This window comes from Ranitomeya imitator, chromosome 1 (genome assembly GCF_032444005.1).
Source record: "Ranitomeya imitator isolate aRanImi1 chromosome 1, aRanImi1.pri, whole genome shotgun sequence".
NCBI lineage: Eukaryota > Metazoa > Chordata > Amphibia > Anura > Dendrobatidae > Ranitomeya > Ranitomeya imitator.
In genome coordinates this window covers 661,034,048-661,058,497 of record NC_091282.1, presented here as the reverse complement: position 1 = coordinate 661,058,497, position 24,450 = coordinate 661,034,048, and the positions used below count along the sequence as shown (strand labels likewise).

Genomic DNA, 24,450 nt, shown 5'->3' with positions numbered 1-24,450 from the left:
AATTTAAAAAAAAAAAAAAAAAAAAAAAAAAAAAAAAAGATTTTGATGTTCTTTTATATACGTCACAGTGGCGGTAGGTAGAGGGGGCAAAGGTTCGTAACCTCTCATCGGCTTGCTGGCCCAGCGGTCGTCGGCTGGGGCCTTCAGCAATGAGTGCGTCGCGATGTGTAATTGCCCTTCTCTACTTTGCAATTAATAAAACTGTGACCGACCTGTTCAACCCATCCAGGATTGTTGGTATCTTTTATTACGGAGTGGTGGGACGGGGGAAGGCACTGGTTACGACACACGGGTCTCTGCAGTCAGTAATGTATGTATACAGTGACTTCACCAGCGGAATAGTGAGTGCAGCTCTGGGGTTTAACACAGGATGTAACTCAGGATCAGTAATGTATGTACACAGTAACTGTAGCAGCAGAATAATGAGCGCAGCTCTGGAGTATAATACAGGAGGTAATTCGATAAGTCCTGTAACATGTATTCGGGGACCCCACCAGTAAGGAAGATTGGTCCAGTAAGGAAGATTGGTCGCAGATTTAGGGTAAGTTCACACAGGGCATTTTTGCTGCTTTTTTTTCTGCAGCAAAACGTGATCATCTTGGCAGGAAAGAAGCTGGGCCAAAAACGGAGGTTTAGGTGTGTTTTTAGCTGCGTTTTTGCCGCGTTATGGGGCATTTTTTCATGCGTTTTTTTCTCTTTCTGCATGCCAATAAAGTTGAGTGCACACAGAGAAAAAAAAACAACTTCCTGTAGATAGAATGAATACATAGAATAGATAGAATAGAATAGATACATTACCTGCGGTATCCTATTCCCTGGCATTTTCCCACGGTGCAGAGGTTAAGCTTTATCTCCCCCAGATACGTTGTGGGACACTCATTATATTGGACTACGATGGATCAGGGAGTATACTTTTGCTTTTTTATTTTATTTTTATTACAGAAGATCGAGGGCTTTGCTTTGAAATGACAGAATAATAAAAAGGTCAAAACTGTGTGGTGTTTTATTTCATTAAAGTATATTTTTCTGCATGTGTGTGTGTTTATTTAATTCTTTAATTAATATAGGATTAGCAATGGATAGGTGTCTTATTGACGCCTCTCCATTACTAAGGCTACTTTCACATTTCCGTTTTTTTTAATCTGTCGCAATGCGTTGTTTTGGGAAAAAAACGCTTCCTTCAAATTTGGATGTTTTTTTCCCATAGACTTGTATTGCCGACGGATCGTGACGTATGGCCACACGTTGCATCCGTCGTGCACTGGATGCGTCGGGTTTTGGTGGACTGTCGTCACAGAAAAACGTTCAAGGGAATGTTTGCTGTACGTCGATTCCAGTGTTTCAGACTGCGCATGCCCAGCAGGAAATATCGCTCTCACGATCTTTCCTCATCTTGCAGTCGGACGGAAATGTGAAAGCACACACTTCCGTCGGTACGTCGCGCCGACGCTTCGTCATGGCCCCTTACCCGTACCAACGGAAATGTGAAAGAAGCCTAAGCCAGCTTAATGTCAGCTTACAATAGCAAGGTGACATTAACCCCTCATTACTCCTCTTGCCACTGCTACAGGGCAAGTGGGAAGAGGTGGGCAAAGCGCCAGAATTCTGGACAGCTGTGGGCTGCTATTTTTAGGCTGGGGGGCTATATCACTGGCCCCCTTACCATCCTGAGAATCCCACCCCCAGCTGTGAGCTTTAGCAAGGCTGGTTGTCAAAAATGAGGGGGACCCCACGCCGTTTTTTTAAATGATTTTAATAATTTTTTTTTTTTAAAAGCATGAGGACCCCTCTATTCTTGATAAGTAGCCTTGCTGAAGCTGACAGCTGGGGGCTGCAGTCCCCAGCTGTGAGTTTTGTCTGGCTGGTTATCAAAATTCGGGGGGAACCCACGCCCGCTTATTTTTTTTATTATTTATTTATAGCGCAGGAGCGACAGATGAAAACTCCCATCCGCTGCTCCTGCTGTCACTGTAATTAGCGGCTGTAGGTGTCAGATGATGGGAGCAGTAGTCCCATCAGCTGACACCAGTGATCGGAGGTGAAGTTTATACCTCCGATCACAGCTGAGCGCTCCTGCTGTCATTTGACAATCGCGGCTCTCTGACCGTCGGGGATGATTTCCCCGCCGATCAGGAGCGGTGTTTGCCGTGTTGTCATGCATATGACAGCGTGTCAAACACTGTAATGTCAGACTCCCCATTCAAGTGAATGGGGTTTGGGTCCGCTCTGCTTGATAACAGGCTGTATGGACGCATCATGCAGCCTGCCATTTAGATGTAGCAGAGCCGAGTGTGACATCACATCCGGCTCTCATTGACTTTTCTGTAGCAAATCCGCTGCAGTCAACCTGCGTATTTGCAGCGTTTTTCACCATCCATTCAAGTCAATGGGTGGAAAATGCTGAAAAAATGCTGAAAGAAGTGACATGCCCTATGTGCAAAAAACGCAGCAAAGCACAAAATACTGATACAAAAAACCCAATGTGTGTGCACGAGATTTCTGAAATCTCATAGGCTTTGCTGGTACTGTAAGGCTATGTGCACACGTTGCAGAATTGGCATGCATATTCCTGCTAAGCACTAGCGTTTTGCAAGCGATCTGTAGCATTGCTTGGAAAACTGATTGACAGGTTGGTCACACTTGTCAAACAGTGTTTGACAAGTGTGACCAACTTTTTAATATTGATGCGGCCTATGCAACATCAATAGTAAAAGATCTAATGTTAAAAATAATTTAAAAAATTAAAAATCGTGATATTCTCACCTTCCGACGTCCCCGGCAGCCTTCCTGCTCCTCGCGATGCTCACGTTCCCAGGGATGCTTTGCGGCAGTGACCCCAGATGACATAGCATCACGCGAGACCGCTACGTCATCACAGGTCATTGCCGCAAAGCATCCCTGGGAACGGGAGCCTCGCGAGGAGCAGGAAGGCTGCCGGGGACGTCAGAAGGTGAGAATATCACGATTTTTTATTTTAATCCTTTTTTTTAAACACTTATATGGTTCCCAGGGCCTGGAGCAGAGTCTCCGCTCCTCCACCCCGGGTACCATCCGCACATTATCCGCTTACTTCCCGCATGCTGGGCATAGCCCCATACGGAAAGTAAGCGGATCAATGCATTCCTATGTGTGCGGAATCCCCGCGATTCCACACAAAGAATGAACATGCTGCGTTTTTTTCCGGAATGCAATTCCACCACGGAAAAAAATCGCAGCATGTGCACAAAAAATGCGGAATGCATTAAAAATGATCGGGTGCTTATGTAAGCTTTTTTTTAGCGGAAAACGGCCAAAATAAACGCTAAAAAAAAGCTAAAAATCCTGGGCGTGTACATGACTCTGCTGTGACTCGTGAGCTGTTGATGCCCCGCACTACACAGATGACACTATATACCGCATCCTGGGGTCACCATTCATCACACTGATCAGCCATGTCCCCCTCCCTCTGTATCACTGCATTGAGACAAGACCCTGAAGGCAGAGACATAAGAGGATGGAAACTGATGGGAATCCAGATAATGGGACTCACAGGAGCAATGCTCTGCAGACCAATGGTGGTGTGATAGCCTGCAGAACACATCGCCCTGCATCTGTCGGGATGCCACAGGGGGTCACGCAATGTTCTGCACATCTCTATGGGGTCGGGGGTAATACTCTGCTGGCAATCACAATGCTTCTGTTGTTGTGCCGGAGGAGGGTCCACAGCAGTACTCCACCTCCCATCATCCACGCTGGGCACAGTAGTGCTGGCTATGGCTACGGTGCCCAGCACTGGGGTGGACCTTAGGGGCACTACCAGCCCTGGAGCAGCATAGATGGGGCAGTATGAGGGGCCCATATGTGGTGTTACACAGGGGCCCTGTACAGTGTCAATTCCTGGTCTTCAGGGGGTGCCCGGCTGGGGGTACTCACCTCCTCTGTGCCGACCCCGGGCCCTCTGTCGCTGTGTGTGTGACTGAGGAATGAGGAAGAGCGATCACAGCAAGTCCCAACAGCTCTGCCTCCGGGCGGCTGCCGCTTCTTAAAGGGACAGCAGGCAAAAACCACAGCCTGAGCGACAACAATACCCCTCTACTGTCAACTTCAGAACTATTTAAAGGAACAGCGCACACAAAAAAAGATAACCGAAGGAAACCTCTAGAAATACTTGGTTAAAAAAGTTTTAAAGGGAAAGAGCCACTTTATATCATTTAAAGATACGAGCCCTACTTTATATAATTTAACATGCAGAAACGGCATAGGTTCACATTGCGTTAGTGCAATCCGTATAGCGCATACGCTAACGGAATGCGCTAACGCAATGTCCAAAAAGGGATCGCGTTTGGCGATCCCGCTAGCGCAGATGCCCGATCTGCACTAGCGAAGAACGGACCCTGAACGCTGCAAGCAGCGTTCGAGGTCCATCCGAAAATAACGGGACATCGCTGACGCATGCCAAAAAAGGCATACGTTAGCAATGCATTAGCGATCCGTTAGCACATTGCGGTCAATGGGTGCGCTAACAGATCCGTTACATAGCGTTAATTGCGCCAATTAATTTGCGCCAACCAATTTCGCCATGTAACGGATTCCATTAGCAGACACCCACTAACGCAATGTGAACCTATAGAAAATGTAAGCAACAGGCACGTTACAAGGAACGGCGGCCATTGTTAAAGAGCCGCTGCAGGGATTTACTTCAGCAAGATTTAAAAAGACAGCGCCACATTACAGGATAGACAGCACATGGTCAGTGTTAATGAAGCAGTCATTTAAAGGAACAGCCCACTTATTAGAAGGTGAGGGCGCATCTATTAAAGGGACAGAGCACATATTATTAGAACGCACAGACAGCGATCACATCCTGCGATAACTATATACTGGAAGATATAAAAGGACAGAACCTCATATGTCTATTTATCCGCAAAACTAATTGTATACCTGTGATGTTCCGGCTGTTGCAAAACTACAACTCCCAGCATACCCTGACAGAGTGTCATCAAAAGATGTAATAGACACAACCAGGGCCGGCTCCAGGTTTTCATGTGCCCTTGGCGAAAGAGTCCCGGTGGGCCCCTTTAACACATACCACAATTCATAATGCACAGATACGGCAGAGAAATATAGAGATATAGTACAATGCCAAAGATTTCACCCTCTTCTTACATTACATGAGTGATATCTATTGTGCATTCTACATTAGCTCAGAAACCGGACAGTATAGTCCTCTATACAGAATAATGAGCCCCATATATTGCTCCAAACAGAATAATGGCCCCCATATAGTGCTCTATACAGTATAATTGGCACCACATAGTCCTCTATACAGAATAATGAGCCCCATATATTGCTCTAAACAGAATAATGAGCCCAATATTATGCTCCATACAGAATAATGAGCCTCATATAATGCTTCATACAGTGTAATGGGCACCACAGAGTACTCCATCCAGAATGATCCGCATATATTGCTCCATACAGAATTGTTCCCATATAATGCTCCATACAGTATAGTGAGCCACATATAATTCTCCATACAATATATGATGGGCCCCATCTATTGCTCCATATATAATGGGCCTCTTATAATGCTCCATATAGTATATGATCGGCCAAATACAGTATACTGAGTCCCAAATATTGCTCCATACAGAATGGGCCCCATATGATGCTCTTTACAGAATGGGTCCCATATAATGCTCCAAAAATAATTGGCCCCATAAGATGTTCCATGTATAATGGGCCCCATATAATGCTCCATATATAATTGGACATATATAAAATGCTCCATATATAATTAGTTCCATAAGATGCTTCATATATTATTGGCCCCATATACTGCTCCATATGTAATTGGCCCCATATACTGCTCCATATAGAATTAGCTCCATATAATGCTCCATATATGGGATCCTTCTGATGGTTCCCATATATTGCTCCAAATATTAAAAATAAATGAAATACTTCTCGTTGCTTGTCGCTGCTCTGCTCTGGACTCCTCAGCGTCGGCGTCTTCCTGCTCTCTGTGCTGTGACTGCTCAGGCAGAGGGCGCGCACTGGTGACGTCATCGCGCCCTCTGACCTGAATGTCACAGTCAGAGGATGGAAGACGCTGCAGCGCTGGAACCGGGAGAGGTAAGTATCGCAAGTGCCGGGGCCCGGAGCAGGCGGGGGGTCCACTCGCGGGGGTCGGCACTATAGCACGCCAGTGTCCCCGACGGCGAGTGGGCCCCCTGCCTGCTCAGGGCCTCGGCACTTGCCCGAGTGCTGACGCTGGCCCTGGACACAACGCACATAACATTAAAAGACCCCACAACAAACAATCGTCAATGTGTTCAAATAGGGGTCTCCCCTTTTAAATATAGAGACATCACCACATTAAACAACATGCATTGCTCTGGTGGCATACACCTGAGCTTTTACATAAAATGGAGCCATCTATTCCTTCCCTTTGCTGGCATTGCGTCCTGTCTAGAGCTTCTGTATTTCACATTTTTTGGGACTGTCCACTGATTAAACCGTTCCTCATTAAGTAAGTTTTTGGAGTGGATCTCCTATTAGGTCATCAGCTCTTTCTATTAAATATTTTCCCTGAATCCATGTCCTAGAGATCCATTAGATTTCTCTTACATATGTTAACAGCAGCACGCTTTGTGATTGCCTGCCATTGGAAGAAAACCTCTCCAGCTTCCCAACTAGATCTATATTCTCGCATCAAAGCTATCAGGAACTCTGAATACCAGGCAGCCCTTAGGGACAATTCTGTAGAGATTTTACCTTGTTTGGTCCCCTTGGGATTCCTTTTGTTCCATGTTATATATATGACCTCTATGAGATGGCTATAAAGAGGTCATAGCATTCCACATCATTCCCCCCCTTTTCCTTTTGTCTGAGGCTGTGTGTTTATTTGTAAAATGTTACTCTTTATCTACTTGAAAATGTTTAACTATTCCTATGTATAAGATTGATTGTTAACCTATAAATGATTGTGAAACATCTAAAATGCCTCATTATTTATTCTTTTACTGTAAAATTTGAAAAAATTCAATAAAAATTACAATAAAAAACAACATACATTGCCAAACTGCATTTAAAGAGACAGCGCCATATTATATTTAAAGACACAGTATAGCACTGCTTTAACTTATTGTGAGTGATCCTAGTGTGAGGTTGTCAGAAACCCAACTCAGTTTGGTTAACCTTCTACCTCTCTGTTACCTGGTGTCAGTTGTCAGGAGCCTGGCCCAGTAGGATACCCTCCCTCTACCTCTCCATTACCTGGTGTCGGTTGTCAGGAGCCTGGTACAGTAGGATACCCTCCCTCTACCTCACCATTACCTGGTGTCTGTTGTCAGGAGCCTGGCACAGTAAGATACCCTCCCTCTACCTCTCCATTACATGGTGTAGGTTGTCAGGAGCCTAGCACAGTAGGATACCCTCCCTCTACCTCTCCATTACCTGGTGTTGGCTGTCAGGAGCCTGGTACAGTAGGATACCCTCCCTCTACCTCTCCATTACCTGGTGTCGGTTGTCAGGAGCCCGGCACAGTAGGATACCCTCCCTCTTCCTCTCCATTACCTGGTGTCTGTTGTCAGGAGCCTGGTACAGTAGGATACCCTCCGTCTACCTCTCCATTACCTGGTGTCTGTTGTCAGGAGCCTGGCACAGTAGGATACCCTCCCTCTACCTCTCCATTACCTGGTGTCGGTTGTCAGGAGCCTGGTACAGTAGGATACCCTCCCTCTACCTCTCCATTAGCTGGTGTCGGTTGTCAGGAGCCTGGCACAGTAGGATATCCTCCCTCTACCTCTCCATTACCTGGTGTCGGTTGTCAGGAGCCTGGCACAGTAGGATACCCTCCCTCTACCTCTCCATTACCTGGTGTCGGTTGTCAGGAGCCTGGTACAGTAGGATACCCTCCCTCTACCTCTCCATTACCTGGTGTCGGTTGTCAGGAGCCTGCCACAGTAGGAAACCCTCCCTCTACCTCTCCATTAGCTGGTGTCGGTTGTCAGGAGCCTGGTACAGTAGGATACCCTCCCTCTACCTCTCCATTACCTGGTGTCGGTTGTCAGGAGCCTGGCACAGTAGGATACCCTCCCTCTACCTCTCCATTACCTGGTGTCGGTTGTCAGGAGCCTGGTACAGTAGGATACCCTCCCTCTACCTCTCCATTACCTGGTGTCGGTTGTCAGGAGCCTGGCACAGTAGGATACCCTCCCTCTACCTCTCCATTACCTGGTGTCGGTTGTCAGGAGCCTGGTACAGTAGGATACCCTCCCTCTACCTCTCCATTACCTGGTGTCGGTTGTCAGGAGCCTGGCACAGTAGGATACCCTCCCTCTACCTCTCCATTACCTGGTGTCGGTTGTCAGGAGCCTGGTACAGTAGGATACCCTCCCTCTACCTCTCCATTACCTGGTGTCGGTTGTCAGGAGCCTGGCACAGTAGGATACCCTCCCTCTACCTCTCCATTACCTGGTGTCGGTTGTCAGGAGCCTGGTACAGTAGGATACCCTCCCTCTACCTCTCCATTACCTGGTGTCGGTTGTCAGGAGCCTGGCACAGTAGGATACCCTCCCTCTGCCTCTCCATTACCTGGTGTCGGTTGTCAGGAGCCTGGCACAGTAGGATACCCTCCGCCTACCTCTCCATTACCTGGTGTCGGTTGTCAGGAGCCTTGTACAGTAGGATACCCTCCCTCTACCTCTCCATTACCTGGTGTCGGTTGTCAGGAGCCCGGCACAGTAGGATACCCTCCCTCTACCTCTCCATTACCTGGTGTCGGTTGTCAGGAGCCTGGCACAGTAGGATACCCTCCATCTACCTCTCCATTACCTGGTGTCGGTTGTCAGGAGCCTTGTACAGTAGGATACCCTCCCTCTACCTCTCCATTACCTGGTGTCGGTTGTCAGGAGCCCGGCACAGTAGGATACCCTCCCTCTACCTCTCCATTACCTGGTGTCGGTTGTCAGGAGCCTGGCACAGTAGGATACCCTCCGTCTACCTCTCCATTACCTGGTGTCGGTTGTCAGGAGCCTTGTACAGTAGGATACCCTCCCTCTACCTCTCCATTACCTGGTGTCGGTTGTCAGGAGCCTGGCACAGTAGGATACCCTCCCTCAACCTCTCCATTACCTGGTGTCGGTTGTCAGGAGCCCGGCACAGTAGGATACCCTCCCTCTACCTCTCCATTACCTGGTGTCGGTTGTCAGGAGCCCGGCACAGTAGGATACATTCCGTCTACCTCTCCATTACCTGGTGTCGGTTGTCAGGAGCCTTGTACAGTAGGATACCCTCCCTCTACCTCTCCATTACCTGGTGTCGGTTGTCAGGAGCCTGGCACAGTAGGATATCCTCCCTCTACCTCTCCATTACCTGGTGTCGGTTGTCAGGAGCCTGGCACAGTAGGATACCCTCCGTCTACCTCTCCATTACCTGGTGTCGGTTGTCAGGAGCCTTGTACAGTAGGATACCCTCCCTCTACCTCTCCATTACCTGGTGTCGGTTGTCAGGAGCCTGGCACAGTAGGATACCCTCCCTCTACCTCTCCATTACCTGGTGTCGGTTGTCAGGAGCTCGGCACAGTAGGATACCCTCCCTCTACCTCTCCATTACCTGGTGTCGGTTGTCAGGAGCCTGGCACAGTAGGATACCCTCCCTCTACCTCTCCATTACCTGGTGTCGGTTGTCAGGAGCCTGGCACAGTAGGATACCCTCCCTCTACCTCTCCATTACCTGGTGTCGGTTGTCAGGAGCCTGGCACAGTAGGATATCCTCCCTCTACCTCTCCATTACCTGGTGTCGGTTGTCAGGAGCCTGGCACAGTAGGATACCCTCCGTCTACCTCTCCATTACCTGGTGTCGGTTGTCAGGAGCCTTGTACAGTAGGATACCCTCCCTCTACCTCTCCATTACCTGGTGTCGGTTGTCAGGAGCCTGGCACAGTAGGATACCCTCCCTCTACCTCTCCATTACCTGGTGTCGGTTGTCAGGAGCCTGGCACAGTAGGATACCCTCCGTCTACCTCTCCATTACCTGGTGTCGGTTGTCAGGAGCCTTGTACAGTAGGATACCCTCCCTCTACCTCTCCATTACCTGGTGTCGGTTGTCAGGAGCCTGGCACAGTAGGATACCCTCCCTCTACCTCTCCATTACCTGGTGTCGGTTGTCAGGAGCCCAGCACAGTAGGATACCCTCCCTCTACCTCTCCATTACCTGGTGTCGGTTGTCAGGAGCCTGGCACAGTAGGATACCCTCCCTCTACCTCTCCATTACCTGGTGTCGGTTGTCAGGAGCCTTGTACAGTAGGATACCCTCCCTCTACCTCTCCATTACCTGGTGTCGGTTGTCAGGAGCCTGGCACAGTAGGATATCCTCCCTCTACCTCTCCATTACCTGGTGTCGGTTGTCAGGAGCCTGGTACAGTAGGATACCCTCCCTCTACCTCTCCATTACCTGGTGTCGGTTGTCAGGAGCCTGGCACAGTAGGATACCCTCCGTCTACCTCTCCATTACCTGGTGTCGGTTGTCAGGAGCCTGGCACAGTAGGATACCCTCCCTCTACCTCTCCATTACCTGGTGTCGGTTGTCAGGAGCCTGGCACAGTAGGATACCCTCCGTCTACCTCTCCATTACCTGGTGTCGGTTGTCAGGAGCCTGGTACAGTAGGAAACCCTCCCTCTACCTCTCCATTACCTGGTGTCGGTTGTCAGGAGCCTGGTACAGTAGGATACCCTCCCTCTACCTCTCCATTACCTGGTGTCGGTTGTCAGGAGCCTGGTACAGTAGGATACCCTCCGTCTACCTCTCCATTACCTGGTGTCGGTTGTCAGGAGCCTGGTACAGTAGGATACCCTCCCTCTACCTCTCCATTACCTGGTGTCGGTTGTCAGGAGCCTGGCACAGTAGGATACCCTCCGTCTACCTCTCCATTACCTGGTGTCGGTTGTCAGGAGCCTGGTACAGTAGGATACCCTCCCTCTACCTCTCCATTACCTGGTGTCGGTTGTCAGGAGCCTGGTACAGTAGGATACCCTCCCTCTACCTCTCCATTACCTGGTGTCGGTTGTCAGGAGCCTGGCCCAGTAGGATACCCTCCCTCTACCTCTCCATTACCTGGTGTCGGTTGTCAGGAGCCTGGTACAGTAGGAAACCCTCCCTCTACCTCTCCATTACCTGGTGTCGGTTGTCAGGAGCCTGGTACAGTAGGATACCCTCCCTCTACCTCTCCATTACCTGGTGTCGGTTGTCAGGAGCCTGGTACAGTAGGATACCCTCCGTCTACCTCTCCATTACCTGGTGTCGGTTGTCAGGAGCCTGGTACAGTAGGATACCCTCCCTCTACCTCTCCATTACCTGGTATCGGTTGTCAGGAGCCTGGCACAGTAGGATACCCTCCGTCTACCTCTCCATTACCTGGTGTCGGTTGTCAGGAGCCTGGTACAGTAGGATACCCTCCCTCTACCTCTCCATTACCTGGTGTCGGTTGTCAGGAGCCTGGTACAGTAGGATACCCTCCCTCTACCTCTCCATTACCTGGTGTCGGTTGTCAGGAGCCTGGCCCAGTAGGATACCCTCCCTCTACCTCTCCATTACCTGGTGTCGGTTGTCAGGAGCCTGGTACAGTAGGATACCCTCCCTCTACCTCTCCATTACCTGGTGTCGGTTGTCAGGAGCCTGGCACAGTAGGATACCCTCCCTCTACCTCTCCATTACCTGGTGTCGGTTGTCAGGAGCCTGGTACAGTAGGATACCCTCCCTCTACCTCTCCATTACCTGGTGTCGGTTGTCAGGAGCCTGGCACAGTAGGATACCCTCCCTCTACCTCTCCATTACCTGGTGTCGGTTGTCAGGAGCCTGGCACAGTAGGATACCCTCCCTCTACCTCTCCATTACCTGGTGTCGGTTGTCAGGAGCCTGGTACAGTAGGATACCCTCCCTCTACCTCTCCATTACCTGGTGTCGGTTGTCAGGAGCCTGGCACAGTAGGATACCCTCCCTCTACCTCTCCATTACCTGGTGTCGGTTGTCAGGAGCCTGGCACAGTAGGATACCCTCCCTCTACCTGTCCATTACCTGGTGTCGGTTGTCAGGAGCCTGGCACAGTAGGATACCCTCCCTCTACCTCTCCATTACCTGGTGTCGGTTGTCAGGAGCCTGGCACAGTAGGATACCCTCCCTCTACCTCTCCATTACCTGGTGTCGGTTGTCAGGAGCCTGGTACAGTAGGATACCCTCCCTCTACCTCTCCATTACCTGGTGTCGGTTGTCAGGAGCCTGGCACAGTAGGATACCCTCCCTCTACCTCTCCATTACCTGGTGTCGGTTGTCAGGAGCCTGGTACAGTAGGATACCCTCCCTCTACCTCTCCATTACCTGGTGTCGGTTGTCAGGAGCCTGGCACAGTAGGATACCCTCCCTCTACCTCTCCATTACCTGGTGTCGGTTGTCAGGAGCCTGGCACAGTAGGATACCCTCCCTCTACCTCTCCATTACCTGGTGTCGGTTGTCAGGAGCCTGGTACAGTAGGATACCCTCCCTCTACCTCTCCATTACCTGGTGTCGGTTGTCAGGAGCCTGGCACAGTAGGATACCCTCCCTCTACCTCTCCATTACCTGGTGTCGGTTGTCAGGAGCCTGGCACAGTAGGATACCCTCCCTCTACCTCTCCATTACCTGGTGTCGGTTGTCAGGAGCCTGGCACAGTAGGATACCCTCCCTCTACCTGTCCATTACCTGGTGTCGGTTGTCAGGAGCCTGGCACAGTAGGATACCCTCCCTCTACCTCTCCATTACCTGGTGTCGGTTGTCAGGAGCCTGGTACAGTAGGATACCCTCCCTCTACCTCTCCATTACCTGGTGTCGGTTGTCAGGAGCCTGGCACAGTAGGATACCCTCCCTCTACCTCTCCATTACCTGGTGTCGGTTGTCAGGAGCCTGGCACAGTAGGATACCCTCCCTCTACCTCTCCATTACCTGGTGTCGGTTGTCAGGAGCCTGGTACAGTAGGATACCCTCCCTCTACCTCTCCATTACCTGGTGTCGGTTGTCAGGAGCCTGGTACAGTAGGATACCCTCCCTCTACCTGTCCATTACCTGGTGTCGGTTGTCAGGAGCCTGGCACAGTAGGATACCCTCCCTCTACCTCTCCATTACCTGGTGTCGGTTGTCAGGAGCCTGGCACAGTAGGATACCCTCCCTCTACCTCTCCATTACCTGGTGTCGGTTGTCAGGAGCCTGGTACAGTAGGATACCCTCCCTCTACCTCTCCATTACCTGGTGTCGGTTGTCAGGAGCCTGGCACAGTAGGATACCCTCCCTCTACCTCTCCATTACCTGGTGTCGGTTGTCAGGAGCCTGGCACAGTAGGATACCCTCCCTCTACCTCTCCATTACCTGGTGTCGGTTGTCAGGAGCCTGGCACAGTAGGATACCCTCCCTCTACCTCTCCATTACCTGGTGTCGGTTGTCAGGAGCCTGGTACAGTAGGATACCCTCCCTCTACCTCTCCATTACCTGGTGTCGGTTGTCAGGAGCCTGGTACAGTAGGATACCCTCCCTCTACCTGTCCATTACCTGGTGTCGGTTGTCAGGAGCCTGGCACAGTAGGATACCCTCCCTCTACCTCTCCATTACCTGGTGTCGGTTGTCAGGAGCCTGGCACAGTAGGATACCCTCCCTCTACCTCTCCATTACCTGGTGTCGGTTGTCAGGAGCCTGGCACAGTAGGATACCCTCCCTCTACCTCTCCATTACCTGGTGTCGGTTGTCAGGAGCCTGGCACAGTAGGATACCCTCCCTCTACCTCTCCATTACCTGGTGTCGGTTGTCAGGAGCCTGGCACAGTAGGATACCCTCCCTCTACCTCTCCATTACCTGGTGTCGGTTGTCAGGAGCCTGGCACAGTAGGATACCCTCCCTCTACCTCTCCATTACCTGGTGTCGGTTGTCAGGAGCCTGGCACAGTAGGATACCCTCCCTCTACCTCTCCATTACCTGGTGTCGGTTGTCAGGAGCCTGGTACAGTAGGATACCCTCCCTCTACCTCTCCATTACCTGGTGTCGGTTGTCAGGAGCCTGGTACAGTAGGATACCCTCCCTCTACCTGTCCATTACCTGGTGTCGGTTGTCAGGAGCCTGGCACAGTAGGATACCCTCCCTCTACCTCTCCATTACCTGGTGTCGGTTGTCAGGAGCCTGGCACAGTAGGATACCCTCCCTCTACCTCTCCATTACCTGGTGTCGGTTGTCAGGAGCCTGGTACAGTAGGATACCCTCCCTCTACCTCTCCATTACCTGGTGTCGGTTGTCAGGAGCCTGGCACAGTAGGATACCCTCCCTCTACCTCTCCATTACCTGGTGTCGGTTGTCAGGAGCCTGGTACAGTAGGATACCCTCCCTCTACCTCTCCATTACCTGGTGTCGGTTGTCAGGAGCCTGGCACAGTAGGATACCCTCCCTCTACCTCTCCATTACCTGGTGTCGGTTGTCAGGAGCCTGGCACAGTAGGATACCCTCCCTCTACCTCTCCATTACCTGGTGTCGGTTGTCAGGAGCCTGGTACAGTAGGATACCCTCCCTCTACCTCTCCATTACCTGGTGTCGGTTGTCAGGAGCCTGGCACAGTAGGATACCCTCCCTCTACCTCTCCATTACCTGGTGTCGGTTGTCAGGAGCCTGGCACAGTAGGATACCCTCCCTCTACCTCTCCATTACCTGGTGTCGGTTGTCAGGAGCCTGGCACAGTAGGATACCCTCCCTCTACCTGTCCATTACCTGGTGTCGGTTGTCAGGAGCCTGGCACAGTAGGATACCCTCCCTCTACCTCTCCATTACCTGGTGTCGGTTGTCAGGAGCCTGGCACAGTAGGATACCCTCCCTCTACCTCTCCATTACCTGGTGTCGGTTGTCAGGAGCCTGGCACAGTAGGATACCCTCCCTCTACCTCTCCATTACCTGGTGTCGGTTGTCAGGAGCCTGGCACAGTAGGATACCCTCCCTCTACCTCTCCATTACCTGGTGTCGGTTGTCAGGAGCCTGGCACAGTAGGATACCCTCCGTCTACCTCTCCATTACCTGGTGTCGGTTGTCAGGAGCCTTGTACAGTAGGATACCCTCCCTCTACCTCTCCATTACCTGGTGTCGGTTGTCAGGAGCCTGGCACAGTAGGATACCCTCCCTCTACCTCTCCATTACCTGGTGTCGGTTGTCAGGAGCCTGGCACAGTAGGATACCCTCCCTCTACCTTTCCATTACCTGGTGTCGGTTGTCAGGAGCCTGGCACAGTAGGATACCCTCCCTCTACCTCTCCATTACCTGGTGTCGGTTGTCAGGAGCCTGGCACAGTAGGATACCCTCCCTCTACCTCTCCATTACCTGGTGTCGGTTGTCAGGAGCCTGGCACAGTAGGATACCCTCCCTCTACCTCTCCATTACCTGGTGTCGGTTGTCAGGAGCCTGGCACAGTAGGATACCCTCCCTCTACCTCTCCATTACCTGGTGTCGGTTGTCAGGAGCCTGGCACAGTAGGATACCCTCCCTCTACCTCTCCATTACCTGGTGTCGGTTGTCAGGAGCCTTGTACAGTAGGATACCCTCCCTCTACCTCTCCATTACCTGGTGTCGGTTGTCAGGAGCCTGGCACAGTAGGATACCCTCCCTCTACCTTTCCATTACCTGGTGTCGGTTGTCAGGAGCCTGGCACAGTAGGATACCCTCCCTCTACCTCTCCATTACCTGGTGTCGGTTGTCAGGAGCCTGGCACAGTAGGATACCCTCCCTCTACCTCTCCATTACCTGGTGTCGGTTGTCAGGAGCCTGGCACAGGCAGACTGCGGATCTTCACCTCATTGACTCACATTGATGAACTGTCCGGAAATCATTTACTGACTGAAACTCTACGTCAACCGACCACATAGCGCAGCAGGAATGTGACACCCACAGGGCGAGAGCCTCCTCCTCACCTGTGGACAGGAAGGAGCCACGATCCACCCACCCACAGCGTCCCCACACCGGAGGTATGACAGTGTGTGGCCCCTGCACCCCGGGACATTGGAAGCTCGTCTTACAAACCTCTCAGCTCAGGGTTGGGAGGTGGATAATCGTGTTTGAAAACCTCTTTGCTTATTGACAATGAAAAGCTGAAGACCCATCCTGACCGAGACCGGTACAGCTGATGGTTTGTTACATTGTGTCAGTGTCTTACCGGATAAATGCCCACACTGACACATTGTAACGAGCCCATCAGCTGTGTGTGCAGGACAAAGGTTTTCATCCTCTGAATGTGAATAATAAGTGTCTCTATTCAATGACAGCAATCCGAGAGGAAGGAAATGATGAGGAATAGAAACACAGAGTATAAGAAAAAGGGGCAGCAGGAGCCCATCATGTAGGGACGGAAAGTACTGACCTGACAGTCTGCAGAAGCCTCACTAGTGGCGGAATCCGACAGTCCAGAGTATGACCGGGACAGCAGGGAAAGGGTTAACAACGGGGAGGATCAAGGCCGCAGCTAGAAACGCTGTGTAATCCTATAAACACGCCACACACCCGCTCACCCACACCGGGCACATAGTACTGCCACCACTCACTCGTAATTGTGCCCGGGAGAGTCACCTCAGACATCGGGAGCCATTGATAGACAATAGAGAGAGAGATAAATAGATAATAGATAGAGTGATAGATAATAGATTAGATAATAGATAGATAATAGATAGATTGACACCCCTGCAATTCTGTCAGATAATACTCATTTTCTTCCTGAAAATTATTGCAAACACAAATTCTTTGTTATTATTATCATCATTTAATTTGTCTTAAATGAAAAAAACACAAAAAGAATTGTCCTAAAGCCAAATTGGATATAATTCCACACCAAACATAAAAAAGGGGGTGGACAAAATTATTGGCACTGTTCGAGAAATCATGTGATGCTTCTCTAATTTGCGTAATTAACTGCACCTGTAACTTACCTGTGGCACCTAACAGGTGTTGGCAATAACTAAATCACACTTGCAGCCAGTTGACATGGATTAAAGTTGACTCAATGTCTGTCCTGTGTCCTTGTGTTTACCACATTGAGCATGGAGAAAAGAAAGAAGACCAAAGAACTGTCTGAGGACTTGAGAAACCAAATTGTGAGGAAGCATGAGCAATCTCAAGGCCACAAGTCCATCTCCAAAGACCTGAATGTTCCTGTGTCTACCGTGCGCAGTGTCATCAAGAAGTTTAAAGCCCATGGCACTGTGGCTAACCTACCTAGATGTGGACGGAAAAGAAAAATTGACAAGAGATTTCAACGCAAGATTGTGCGGATGTTGGATAAAGAACCTCGACTAACATCCAAGCAAGTTCAAGCTGCCCTGCAGTCCGAGGGTACAACAGTGTCAACCCGTACTATCCGTCTGCGTCTGAATGAAAAGGGACTGTATGGTAGGAGACCCAGGAAGACCCCACTTCTTACCCTGAGACATAAAAAAGCCAGGGTGGAGTTTGCCAAAACTTACCTAAAAAAGCCTAAAACGTTTTGGAAGAATGTTCTCTGGTCAGATGAGACAAAAGTACAGCTTTTTGGGCAAAGGCATCAACATAGAGTTTACAGGAGAAAAAAAGAGGCATTCAAAGAAAAGAACACTGTCCCTACAGTCAAACATGGCGGAGGTTCCCCGATGTTTTGGGGTTGCTTTGCTTCCTCTGGCACTGGACTGCTTGACCATGTGCATGGCATTATGAAGTCTGAAGACTACCAACAAATTTTGCAGCATAATGTAGGGCCCAGTGTGAGAAAGCTGGGTCTCCCTCAGAGGTCATGGGTCTTCCAGCAGGACAATGACCCAAAACACACTTCAAAAAGCACTAGAAAATGGTTTGAGAGAAAGCACTGGAGACTTCTAAGGTGACCAGCAATGAGTCCACACCTGAATCCCATAGAACACCTGTGGAGAGATCTAAAAATGGCAGTTTGGAGAAGGCACCCTTCACATATCAGAGACCTGGAGCAGTTTGCCAAAGAAGAATGGTCTAAAATTCCAGCAGAGCATTGTAAGAAACTCATTGATGGTTACCGGAAGCGGTTGGTCGCAGTTATTTTGGCTAAAGGTTGTGCAACCAAGTATTAGGCTGAGGGTGCCAATACTTTTGTCTGGCCCATTTTTGGAGTTTTGTGTGAAATGATCAATGTTTTGCTTTTTGCTTCATTTTCTTTTGTGTTTATTCAAGACAAATTAAATGAAGATAATAATACCAAATCATTTATGTTTGCAATCATTTTCAGGAAGAAACTGAGTATTATCTGACAGAACTGCAGGGGTGTCAATACTTTTGACCATGACTGTAATAGATAGATAGATTAGATAGATAATAGATAGATAAATAATAGATAGAGCGATAGATAATAGATAAATTTGATAATAGATTAGATAGATAGATTAGATAGAGCGATAGATAGATAATAGATAGATTAGATAGGTAATAGATACACTGTGTGCAGAATTATTAGGCAAGTTGTATTTTGGAAGATTATTTTTATTATTGGTCAACTACTATGTTCTCAATCAACCCAAAAGACTCATAAATATCAAAGCTTAATATTTTTGGAAGTTGGAGTGGTTTTTTTTTTAGATTTGGCTATCCTAGGAGGATATCTGTTTGTGCAGGTAACTATTACTGTGCAGAATTATTAGGCAACTTAATAAAAACCAAATATATTCGCATCTCACTTGTTTATTTTCACCAGGTAAACCAATATAACTGCATAAAATTTAGAAATAAACATTTCTGACTTGCAAAAACAACCCCCCCAAAAAAAAAAAAATTAGTGACCAATATAGCCACCTTTCTTTATGATGACACTCAGCAGCCTTCCATCCATAGATTCTGTCAGTTGCTTGATCTGTTTACGATCAACATTGCAGCGGCCACCACAGCCTCCAGACACTGTTCCGAGAGGTGGACTGTTTTCCCTCCCTGTAGATCTCACATTTTATGAGGGACCACAGGTTCTCTATGGGGTTCAGATCAGGTGAACAAGGGGGCCATGTCATTATTTTTTCTTCTTTGAGAGCTTTACTGGCCAGCCACGCTGTGGAGTAGTTGGAGGCATGTGATGGAGCATTGTCCTGCATGAAAATCATGTTTTTCTTGAACGATACAGACTTCTTCCTGTACCACTGCTTGAAGAAGTCTTCCAGAAACTGGCAGTAGGTCTGGGAGTTGAGCTTCACTCCATCCTCAACCCAAAAAGGTCCCACAAGTTCGTCTTTGATGATACCAGCCCATACCAGTACCCCACCTCCACCTTGCTGGCGTCTGAGTCGGAGTGGAGCTCTCTGCTCTTTACTGATCCAGCCTGTGGCCCATCCATCTGGCCCATCAAGAGTCACTCTCATTTCATCAGTCCATAAAACCTTTGAAAAGTCAGTCTTAAGATATTTCTTGGCCCAGTCTTGACGTTTTATCTTATGATTCTTGTTCAAAGGTGGTCGTTTTTCATCCTTCCCTACCTTGACCATGTCCCTGAGTATCGCACACCTTGTGATTTTTGTTACTCCAGTAACGTTGCAGCTCTGAAATATGGCAGAACTGGTGGCAAATGGCATCTTGGCAGCTTCACGCTTGACACGCACTGGAGTCCTAGGTTCAAATCCCATCAAGGACAACATCTGCAAGAAGTTTGTATGTTCTCCCCGGGTTTGCGTGGGTTTCCTCCGGGTTCTCCGGTTTCCTCCCACATTCCAAAGACTCAGTATGATAGGGAATTAAGATTGTCAGCCACAATGGGGACAGCGATGATAATGTGTGTAAAGCGCTGCGGAATATGTTAGCGCTATATACAAAAATAAATAAATATAATAAAACATAATTTTCCTCAATTCATGGGCAGTTATTTTGCACCTTTTTTGCCCAACACGCTTCTTGCCACCCTGTTGGCTATTTGCCATGAAACGCTTGATTGTTCGGTGATCACACTTCAAAAGTTTGACAATTTCAACACTGCTGCATCCCTCTGCAAGACATCCCACAATGTTGGACTTTTCAGAGCCCGTCAAATCTCTCTTCTGACCCATTTTGCCAAAGGAAAGGAAGTTTCCTAATAATTACGCACACCTTATATAGGGTTTTGATGTCATTAGACAACACCCCTCCTCATTACAGAGATGCACATCACCGGATTTACTTAATTAATAGTTGGCTCTCAAGCCTGAACAGCTTGGAGTAGGACAACATGTATAAAAAGTATCATGTAATCAAAAATACAACATGCCTAATAATTCTGCACACAGTGTAGATAGATAATAGATAGACAGATAATAGATTTAAAACAGATAGATAATAGATTAGATGATAGGCAGATAATAAATATAGATAATAGATAGATAGGTAGATAGATTAGATAGATAGATAATAGATATATAACAGATAGATAATAGATAGATAACAGATTAGATAATAGATAATAGGCAGATAATAGATATAAATAATAGATAGATAGATTAGATTATTAGATAGATAATAGATAGATAATAGATTAGCTAGATAATAGATAGATTAGATAGATGATAGATAGATATTAGATAGATAATAGATACATGATAGATAATATATAGCTAATAGATAGATAGATATATGATAGATGATAGATAGATAATAGACAATACATAGATAATAGATGACAGATAGATAATAGATAGATGATAGATGATAGATAATATATAGATAATAGATGATAGATAAATAGTAGATAGATAATAGACAGATACATAGACAGATGATAGATAGATAATAGATATAAAAGATAGATATATGATAGATAATAGATAGATGATAGATAATAGATAATATATAGATAATAGATGATAGATAGATAGATAAATAGTAGATAGATAATAAATAGATAGATAGATAGATAGATAGATAATAGAAAATAAATAGGTGATAGATGGATGATAGATATAATAGGTACATTGTCCGGAGAGGCTGCAGACACAGGAGTTGAGGCCACGGTAGTACCAGTAATGTGTGGGATGATGTGTTGGAAAACGTTTCCTGGGACCCCAAAGAACTGGCTGCCCCACTGATTACACCACTAAATCCGTGTAACGCCAAGCTTTTAATACATCAGAAATGAAGACTAGAGGGTCCAGCAAGTGGTCTCCAAGACATGGTTGAAAGACATGGGCCTCCATTGAAGTCATGCTCTGCACCATTTTGTCCGCTGAGAGTAGTGGTGTGAGGTCGTGAAGAGGCATTTACCAGAATTTTGAATATGTTGTTTTCAGTTTTCCATCACAGTCACCTGTCTACCGATCCAGTGATTTTCATCTTTCCACCATCTTTCCTTCTTGATGCTACAATGTCAGTGTTGAGGAGTGTGTATCAGTCTCTGGTTTGGGCTCGGGATGTCGCGTGCAGTTGGACACTCCAGAGTTTAATGATCCTCATTGTTCTTGCTGGGACTGTGCCATCTGCTCAAGAAAAGACGGGTCTGTGCTGTCCAGGAATGTTCTCAGCGCGGAATGTTCTCTGGACCAAACTGCATGATAACAGCGAAACATGCTGGAGATACACCAGGCTTAGGTACACAGCTCAGGCTGGAGATACACCAGGCTTAGGTACACAGCTCAGGCTGGAGATACACAGCCTTAGGTACACAGCTCAGGCTGGAGATACACCAGGCTTAGGTACAGAGCTCAGGCTGGAGATACACCAGGCTTAGGTACAGAGCTCAGGCTGGAGATACACCAGGCTTAGGTACAGAGCTCAGGCTGGAGATACACCAGGCTTAGGTACAGAGCTCAGGCTGGAGATACACCAGGCTTAGGTACACAGCTCAGGCTGGAGATACACCAGGCTTAGGTATAGAGCTGAGTCTGGAGATACACCAGGCTTAGATACAGAGCTCAGGCTGGAGATACACCAGGCTTAGGTACACAGCTTAGCAGACAGTATCAGACATGACAGCAGTACTCTGATTATGTGCTGAATCCTGTATCTGAAAGAGTTAACCCCGGCTGATAACCTGATAAGACATCACCGGATGATGGTGGTTATTATAGGTGCACAGTTTCCGGGGCTCCAGGAATTTCACATTAATTTTTCATGATTAAACCTTTGGTAACTGGACGGATGATGAGACTTTCCTCATACTGTACCGCTGATTGGCTGCAGGGTACAAGTAGGAGTCACATATCAGAGAGATAAGACAACTAATAGTGTGCCGCCATATAATGCATTTGTGACATTTGATTCTTATTTTGTGAGTTTTCTATATTTGGCTTATAATGTTCTTTACATCCTGCGGTGGTGAGACTTTCATGATGACTGCACACATTACAGGATGTCACACTATAGAGCCATATACCGATAAAAGACCTTTATGTTTCTGTCTCTCAACAAAGACACATTTCTGATTGGTACATTGTATCTGCTGGTCACTGACATCTGATGTTTCACCCCCATAAGTCATCAGAGGGTTAATCCCCAGAGACCTCCAATCTCCGGTATTAACTCTAAGACCAATGATTTATGAATTTGTGATGTCTGAACCAGAAAAGGAGTTTATATGAATAAAGAGATTAAAACCCCCAACATCTGCTCTGGATATTAACTACTAGTGTGCCTGATCTATCCACAGCACAAAAAGAAATCAAGTCTCTTCCTACTAATGGTCAGAAAATAAGGTATCTACTCCTATCATGTGATACTGTCCGAATGGAGTCTCTAATCCTAACATACAGTACAATACTGTAACTATGTACAAGAATATCACTACTATAATACTGCCTCCATGAACAAGAATATAACTACTATAATACTGCCTCCATGAACAAGAATATAACTACTATAATAATGCTCCTATGTACAAGAATATAACTACTATAATACTGCCCTCTATGTTTAAGTATATAACAACTATAATACTGCCCCTATGTATAAGAATATAACTACTATAATACCGCCTCCTATGTACAAGAATATAACTACTATAATACTGCCCCTATGTGCAAGAATATAACTACTATAATACTGCCCCTATGTACAAGAATATAACTACTATAATACTGCCCTTATGTACAAGACTATAGCTACTATAATACTGCCCCTATGTACAAGAATATAACTACAATAGTACTGTCCCTATGTACAAGAATATAACTACTATAATACTGCCTCCATGAACAAGACTATAACTACTATAATACTACTCCTATGCACCAGAACATAGCTACTATAATATTGCCCTCTATGTACAAGACTATAGCTACTATAATACTGCCACTATGTGCAAGAATATAACTACTATAATACTGCTCCCTATGTACAAGTATATAACTACTATAATACTGCTCATTATGTACAAGAATGTATCTACTATAACACTGCCTCCTATGTACAACAATACAACTACTATAATACTGCTCCCTATGTACAAGAATATAACTACTATAATACTGCCTCCTATGTACAAGAATACAACTACTATAATACTGCTCCCTATGTACAAGAATATAACTACTATAATACAGTCCCCTATGTACAGGAATATAAGTACTATAATACAGCCCCCTATGTACAAGAATATAACTACTAATACACTGCCCCTACGTACAGGAATATAACTACTACTAGACTGTGGCCCGATTCTAACGCATCGGGTATTCTAGAATATGCATGTTCCCGTAGTATATGGACAATGATGATTCCAGAATTCGCGGCAGACTGTGCCCGTCGCTGATTGGTCGAGGCAACCTTTATGACATCATCGTCGCCATGGCAACCATTATGACATCTACGTCGATACTGTGCCCGTCGCTGATTGGTCGAGGCGAATTCACGGCAGACTGTGAAGATCGCTGATTGGTCGAGGCAACCTTTATGACATCATCGTCGCCATGCTGTGCCCGTCGCTGATTGGTCGAGGCCTGGCGGCCTCGACCAATCAGAGACGTGGGATTTCCAGGACAGCCAGACAGACAGACAGAAAGACAGACAGACAGACGGAAAAACCCTTAGGCAATTATATATATAGATAATACTGCCTCCTATGTAAAAGAATACAACTACTATAATACTGTCCCTATGTACAAGAATATAACTACTATAATACTGCCCCTATGTACAAGAATATAACTACTATAATACTGCCCCTATGTACAAGAATATAACTACTATAATACTGCTCCTATATACAAGAATATAACTACTATAATACTGCTCCTATGTGCAAGAGTATAACTACTATAATACTGCTCCTATGTACAAGAATATAACTACTGTAATACTGCTCCTATATACAAGAATATAACTACTGTAATACTGCTCCCTATGTACAAGAATATAACTACTATAAAACTGCTCCTATATACAAGAATATAACTACTATAATACTGCTCCTATATACAAGAATATAACTACTATAATACTGCTCCTATGTGCAAGAGTATAACTACTATAATACTGCTCCTATGTACA

The 24,450-nt window shown here is 47.1% G+C and overlaps 1 protein-coding gene across 5 annotated transcripts in view; it reads right to left on the bottom strand.

Annotated features, from left to right (window-relative positions):
- Positions 1-24,450, bottom strand: part of SEMA4A (semaphorin 4A) — a 145,842-nt gene that overhangs the window by 107,262 nt on the left and 14,130 nt on the right. Inside the window, exon 1 of one of the 5 annotated variants that reach the window (XM_069728883.1) lies at positions 15,778-15,912. The exons of 1 other annotated variant lie outside the window; for it this stretch is intronic. The gene's annotated coding sequence lies outside the window, so the exon portion shown is untranslated. Of the gene's footprint in view, positions 1-3,912; positions 4,046-7,317; positions 7,337-15,777; positions 15,913-24,450 lie in introns of those variants that run through there. 3 more of the 5 variants (XM_069728885.1, XM_069728882.1, XM_069728886.1) reach the window with 3 other exon arrangements.